Raw genomic sequence first — 7,608 nt, forward strand, 5'->3', positions numbered from 1 at the left:
AGAGAGTGACATCATTAAATCAGGTACACAACCAACTATGCTACAATTACATTTAGAGTAAGTAAGACGCAATATTAAATTCTAAAAACTAATAAATATAAGGAACACATTTCGTAGACATTTCAATCACCAGGAAAAAAAAGTTAATAAATCAACAATAAATGACCTAGATTATATATATAATTATATAGTGTAAATTATTAAAATGGTATCTAAAAATTTATATTATTTTTAAAGACCTTTTTATCAATGTCTGATCTTTCAGATATTAAATTAATAATTAACTCAATTATATATAACAAAATAAGTAAAGTCATCCTCTTATACATAACATCTCCTGACCCAATTCACACAAGAGTTTCGTAGACAAATCGAAGCTCGTGAACTCATCAAAAGAAAACATTGAATTTTTTTATTAAGCCACTAATAAAAAAGTGTGATATGATCGACCATTGTTAAGACCAAATAGATTGCTCTTTCTATCCACTTAGGACACTTTAGTCCATCGAGTGCAGGAAACCTCCAACATCGGGTTTTAGGATATCCATATCCTTATTAATCATCATTTTTCTAACATTTGTTTGGCCTGTGTTGCTTGACTGGGTATTAAAACCAATATCCGAGGAACTTTCTTTTGTTACATCAATTAAAATAATAAAGAACTTCAATATATGAATTGCTGGATGACCAGAATGCCACTATAAGACCAGCTTAACTCAAGATTATTGCATAACAAGTACGTATATAAAAAACGACTACTGCTATCAAAATTACAAAATAAATATTTTTTTTCACTCTACGAAGACATAAGCATGAACAACATAATATCTTTTCTAAATAAAAAGTATCATTGACATCCATAGACTATCTGTAATAATATTTCTTCACTCATTTTGTATCTTGTTGACTTATGACATGCATAATGAAAATTTTTAAACTTGTTAAATAATATACTTCAATTAGAATGCGAGCAATTTAAATATCGAATGAACAGAACTAAACATGATAGATCTATTTTGATCCTTTATAAGTTTTTCATTGTGATAAATTGATAACATTGTATTCGAGATATTTTGATTTATATAGTGATGGAGGTAACAATTAGGAGTAGCTGATATGGAGGGACGGTTTTTGTGATGATGAGTTAAGAATATGTGTTTTTATGGTGACGGAGATAACAATGGCTTTAGGGTATTGGTGCAGAATTTCGGATATCACAAACTGATTGGTAAGTATATCGGATCGTACCAAATAATAATTTAGGTGAGTGAGTGTTGATCTTACGAGAATTAATAGATCAAGCAACAATAGTTGAGTTATTAATCTAGTTAGACAAGTAAACAAGAGTGTTTTAAGTTCTAAATTGCATCAAACAGTAATTTAGAGAATTCAAGTAAGCTAACAGTGAATGGCTAGGTTGTGAGAATATATGAGAAAACAGTTAAGACTTTGGAGATGTTAAATTTCCGGATTAATGGTTCTTATCACTCACTTTAATCATGCAAAGGTTCAATTTATGGCAAACTTTAATTGATTAAACCCTAATTCCTTAGTAATTGAATCTCTTCTAACCAAACCAACTGTCAATTCTTTGGTCACTTAATTTAAATTAGAAGTTTACGTCCAATCCTAGTTTATGAGCCACACAAACCCTAAGTATCCAAAGATAAGATGATTATATGTCACGTATCACGTTAAGTTCAGGCATTAGAGAATTATGAGGAGTTGATTTCAAGCTATTATTCAAGTGATTTAACTTTTCCAAAATTCAACGAGAATTCAAGTAGAAAAAGAGTTATATTCCAATATACTCTAATCCCTAGGATGAAGAACAAAATGAATCCTTGAAAATAAAACAGTGAATTGATTAAGAGAAGAGTGACAATAGTATTAATCCATTAAAGTAACAGAGCTCCTAAGTTTAACAAGGGAGGTTTAGTTGTTCATTGTTTAGAGAAAAAACTAGGGTTGTAAAAAGTCTGAAAATATGGAATGAGGAAGAAGAGAGAAGAGATCCCAAAAGAATGAATCTTTTCTCTTTTTATATCTAATTCTAATTGATTTGAAAATAGATGGTTTCTGGACTTATTGGCCTCCTAGCGCTAAACGCTGCCTCTAGCGCACATTCTGGGCACATATTACGAAGCTCCTGGCGCTAAACGCCGGGTCATAGCGTTTGGCGCCAGGTGACAGGATGAAAAATTTCTTCTTTTTCTTTTGCACGGTTCAGTCAACTGACCCAAACTTTACCTGAAATCATCAAAACAACAGTACAAATCAAGGTAGCATTCAAATAGGTCTAAAATACCAAAATCTAAAAAAAGCTCAATAAATATATAACTAAATTACTAAGAAATTATAAAAAAGATGCTCACGCATCACAACACCAAACTTGAATTGTTACTTATTCTCAAGCAACTGAAAACAATATGAACCTGAGATGTGGGTTTGCCTAAGAGTTGAGTTTTCAATTATGCTCTTGTCTCTTCTTTGAGTGCGGTTAATGACACTGTGATCTTGAATAGTTTTGGCATCTCATTATCCTTTGAAACTCAGGAATGTTAATGTTCTTCGGAACTAGAATCCGGATGATATTATGAATTCTCTCTCTTTTACTTTTGATTAATCCTTGAACACAGCATTTTCTTTTCTTTTTTTGGTGTTTTGCACCTTGAGCCTAGCCGTGACTCCAAAATATTTTGTCTCAAGTTTTGGTTGACACAGAAACACGACAAGCACTTAATTGGAGAACTCTTTGAGTTCTGGTTTTTCTATTGAATTTTTTCAATCAATTGTGCTAAGAGCCTTTGCCATACTCTTGATTTGCACTTGGCTTTGACTCTAAGTGCTCTATCTCAAGAGTTTTTTGACACATTCACACCACAAGCATATGGCTAGGAAAACAACTCTTTTGAACTTTTGGTCATTCTTAACCTTCCTAGCGATATATGCTCAGAGCCTTGAGCCTTGCCTTTTATTTTCTTTTTCTTTTGGTGTTTCTTTTTGCTTCGAGGGTTAATTTCTTGTTCAATTCAGAGAATGCATAATACTTCTTTAAATTCATGTACCTTATGAATTGACACACTTTACTCCAAGATCAAATATGCACTGTTCTTTTCATGCATTCAAAACCATAGATAAATACCATCATATCTAATTAAATAAGACAACTCTTGAATATAAACTCAATTCCTCATGCATTACACCACTTCTTTCTTTCCTTTTTCTTTTTGAATTCAAACTCAGTGAGCGATACACGAGACATCTTTTAAAATAGAAATAAAAACAACTAAACAAACTGATTAAGGCTAGAAGACTAAAATTATTAAAAATCATGCAAAGGATAGAAAATAACCAACAGAAAACAGGAAAATAACAAAATAAGAATGGAAAGGGGAGTAAGAATGTAAAGGAACTCAACCACCTCAGTTATCCTGCTGGCCATCTCACTCCTCAAGCTGTGCTCCTCCGTGAAGAAGATTCACCTCCTTTTGGTGCCATTGATGATAAGATAAATAGAGAGCTTGCTTGACAACACCAAACTTAAAAGTTTGCTTGTCCCCAAGCAAGAAAAAACCGAAAAGGAGACACGCTTGTGCGTACGCATATTGAGTGAAGAGAGGAGAGTTGTGCGCACACACAACAGTGTGCGTGTGCATCCGGCAGAGAGTTTGGAGATGTTGGTCCTCCTCCTGGCGCTAAACGCCATGTTGTCGCATTTAGCGCCACCACCGCAGCAGTTGCTCCTTGAAATACGTGCACTACGGTGCTAAATGCCAAGTCGGGGTGTTTAGGCCAGCCTCCAATGACCATTCCTTGAATTTCGTGCCCCGTAGCACTAAACGCCAAGTAGCGGCGTTTAGCGCCGGGGCACCCGAAGCAAATCTCCTTCAGAGTGTGCTGAACTCCTTTCTGATTGCACATGTTCCTGTTTTACACACTTTGCATGTCTAAGACACACGTAAAAAGAAAGAAAATTGCAAAGAACTAAAATAAAATGAATATAACCAAAATGAATATAAAATCTTAGGATACTAAAGATTGGGTTGCCTTCCAACAAGCGCTTCTTTAACGTCACTAGCTTGACGATTGACTTCTTGTTAGGGTGGGGGTTGATATAGTGCTTCAACTTCTCCCCTCTCACTATGAATTTTCTTCTTGTGTCCCCATGAATTAGCTCAATATTCTCAAAAGAGAGGATTCAGTTTACTATATAAGACAATACTGGATTACGAGTCAACACCACCTTCAATCTTGGAGATAAACCTTTAGTGGGGATCTTTTTGTTTTTCCATCCTCTGAACATTTTCTTCAAGGGAACTTTCTCTTTGATGGATGACGTACACCCAACACCAAACTTAGGTTTGATATCAGGGAGAATTGTATTGATTCTCACCAAAAGAAGCTTGAGCTGCAAACTCTGTTTTACATCATCAGGAGGTTCTTGAAGATTTGGATCAATGAACTCAGTCTTCATGCAATTGCCTTCTTCACCTAAGTGATGTATGGGTTTAAAAGCCTTGAAGATCAAATGCTCCTCATGCACCCTTAGAATCAATTCACCTTCTTCCACATCAATTAATGCATATCCCAGTGGCTAGGAATGGTCTTCCTAGAATTATAGAGACATTTTTATCTGCCCCCATGTCAACAATTACAAAATCTGCTAGGAGGAAGAACTTTTCCACTTTGACCAAGATATTCTCCACTATTCCATATGCATGCTTCAAAGATTTACATGCCACTTGTAGTGCTACCCTTGTTGGTTGCTCTTCTTTGATTTGCAGTTTCTTTATCACAGACAAAGATACTAAATTGATGCTTGCACCCAAATCACATAAGGCTTTCTCAAAGGTCATGCTCCCAATGGTACATGAAATTTGAAAGCTCACTGAATCTGGCATCTTCCTTGGCAAATTACTCTGAAATATGACACTACATTCTTTGGTCAAGATCAGTGTCTCATCTCCATTTAAAATTCTCTTCTTGGATAGCAATTCCTTCATGAATTTAACATAGAGAGGCATTTGCTCCAAAACCTCAGCAAAAGGAATATTGATTTGTAACTTTTTGAAAACTTCCAAGAAATTTGAAAACTGCTTGTCCTTGGTCTCCTTTTGAAACCTTTGAGGATATGGCATTTTCGGCTAATAGTCAGGCACTAGGGACTTCACTTTGTATTGCTCAATACCAACCGGAAAAAGGGTTGTCCGATGCCTTTATGGGGTGTGCATCTCCTTAACTTGAGCCTTCTCTGGAGTTTCTTTTTCAATCGGCTTCTCAGTAACTTGTGCTTCCGTACTTGTCACTTGTTCACTTATCAAAGTGATAGCCTTGCATTCCTCTCTTGGATTTGGAATTGTGTTACTTGGAAAGGTATTGGTGGATCTCTTATCAATTTCAATAACTTTTGTGGCTAGTTGACCCTTCTGAACCTTCAAGTTCTTAATTGAAGCTCTGATTTCCTACATGAAACTAATAGTATTCTTGGAGAGTTCAGCAACTAAATCTTCCAAGTCAGAAGATTTCTGAGAACTGGATGGTGGATTGTTGTTGTTGAAATTACTTTGATTGAAATTATTCTAATGGCTCTGATTGTTATTGAAATTTTGGTGCCTTTGTGGTTGATTTTTCCATCCAAAATTTGGGTGATTCTTCTACCCCGGATTATAAGTCTTGGAGAAAGGATCATTATTGGGGGTCTGGAGGAATTTCTCACACAATTAACTCTTAATGAGCCGAGTATATATAACAAAAGTGTCCTAAGCTTATCACAGCAGGCAAACTGGAGGAGCCCACACATAAATTACTTGAAAAATGGAAAGATACCACCAAAAGAAAAATCAAAGATATTTAAAACCAAATCAAGTTGCTACACCATGATGGGAAACGACTTGTATAAAAGAGGATTCTCCTGGACATTACTCAAATGTCTCAGGTCCACAGAAGCGGAATTGGCAGTGTCTGAGGTCCATGAAGGCATCTGCGCCCCTTAGATAAGGGGTCGGAGCCTAGCCTCGAAAATCTTAAGGGCAGGATACTACTAGCCGACATTAAAAAAATATTGCATGAAAAAATTTCAGCGTTGTGACAGTTGTCAAAATAGCGATCCCATAATCCATAGCCCAGGCGGACTATTACATACTTCAGAAGTCGAATGGCCTTTTCATAAATGGGGACTTGACATTATCGGACCTTTTCCAACGTCAGTAGGCTAGGTAAAGTTCTTGCTAGTAGCCATAGATTATTTTACAAAATGGATTGAAGCACAATCACTTGCAAAAATAATATCGGATAAGGTACGCTCTTTCATCTGAAAATTTCTCATATGTAGATATGGTTTGCCTAAGAAAATCATTTCCAGCAATGTTCGGCAATTTACTAATAAGAGAATTGCATTTTTCTTAACGAATCTTCGTATTAAACATCATTTTTTCTCTATAGAGCACCCACAAAGCAACAGGCTCACAGAGGCAGCTAAATAGCTAATAAAGTTATTTTGCATGCTTTAAGAAAAAAATTAACAGAGGCCAAAGGGCACTGAGATGAACTTATTTCCGAAATTCTATGGAGTTATAACACAATACCACAATCATCAACAAAAGAAACGTCGTTCTGACTAGTGTATGACATAAATTCAATGGTGCCAATAGAGATCTCTCAAGGATGGCTATGAACCGAGCTCTTGGATGACATGACCAATGTAGAAGCATGATTAACTGAGCTCGACATGTTGGACGAAAAATGTAACTTGGCAAGGCTAAGACAACAATATATGCAAATTACAATACAACGAAAGTATAACAAAAAAGTTCGACCAAGAGTATTGCAACAAAGAGATCTAGTACTTTGGAAAATTGAAGAAGTTCGGAAACTTCCAGAACCTGGAAAATTGGCAGTAACTTGGGAAGGCCCTTTCAGGTGTCAAAGATTCATGGAAAAGGAGCCTATTCTTTGTAGATATTAGCTGGAATCGAGTTCCCCAATACTTGAAATTAAACACATCCTCCTTAAAATTATATTATAGCTAATTTTTGAAAAAAGGCGGCGCTGAGAGGTAATCTTTTTCCTGATCACAAGGTTTTTATTCCACATTGTGTTTTAATCAGACAGGTTTTAACAAGGCCGATCATCCCGCGCCTTCCACAACGGAAAATCTTGTCAATAAAGACCAAAACATTTCTACATTGTCTAATTTACATAAGCCAACATATCAAAAGTTGGAAGTCAATAAGTCGTCGTAGTCAAAACAGACATATTATTTAAACATCTAAAAAAGTTTTTCTACAAAACAAAACTAATATCAAAAGATCGATTACAACCCAACAAAACAAAACTGATACCAAAAGATCGGTAGCAATCCAGCAATAAAGTTCAAACAAAACATTTCAGATTAAATACAAGTCAAAACCCTAAATATTTTTATCAATAGTACCAACGTTCTTATCTTGTGCTTCACCAGCTTCATCTTCATCAAGCTCACCATTTATGACGATATCGAGCTTGCCAACATCAAACTCGGGTGCGAAAGCCACCACTTGACTTACTGCCCGATCAAATCCCGCGACGAACATCTCTAACACTTCATTTTCCAGCTCATGAATTCTG

This window comes from Arachis ipaensis, chromosome B09, assembly GCF_000816755.2.
Source record: "Arachis ipaensis cultivar K30076 chromosome B09, Araip1.1, whole genome shotgun sequence".
NCBI lineage: Eukaryota > Viridiplantae > Streptophyta > Magnoliopsida > Fabales > Fabaceae > Arachis > Arachis ipaensis.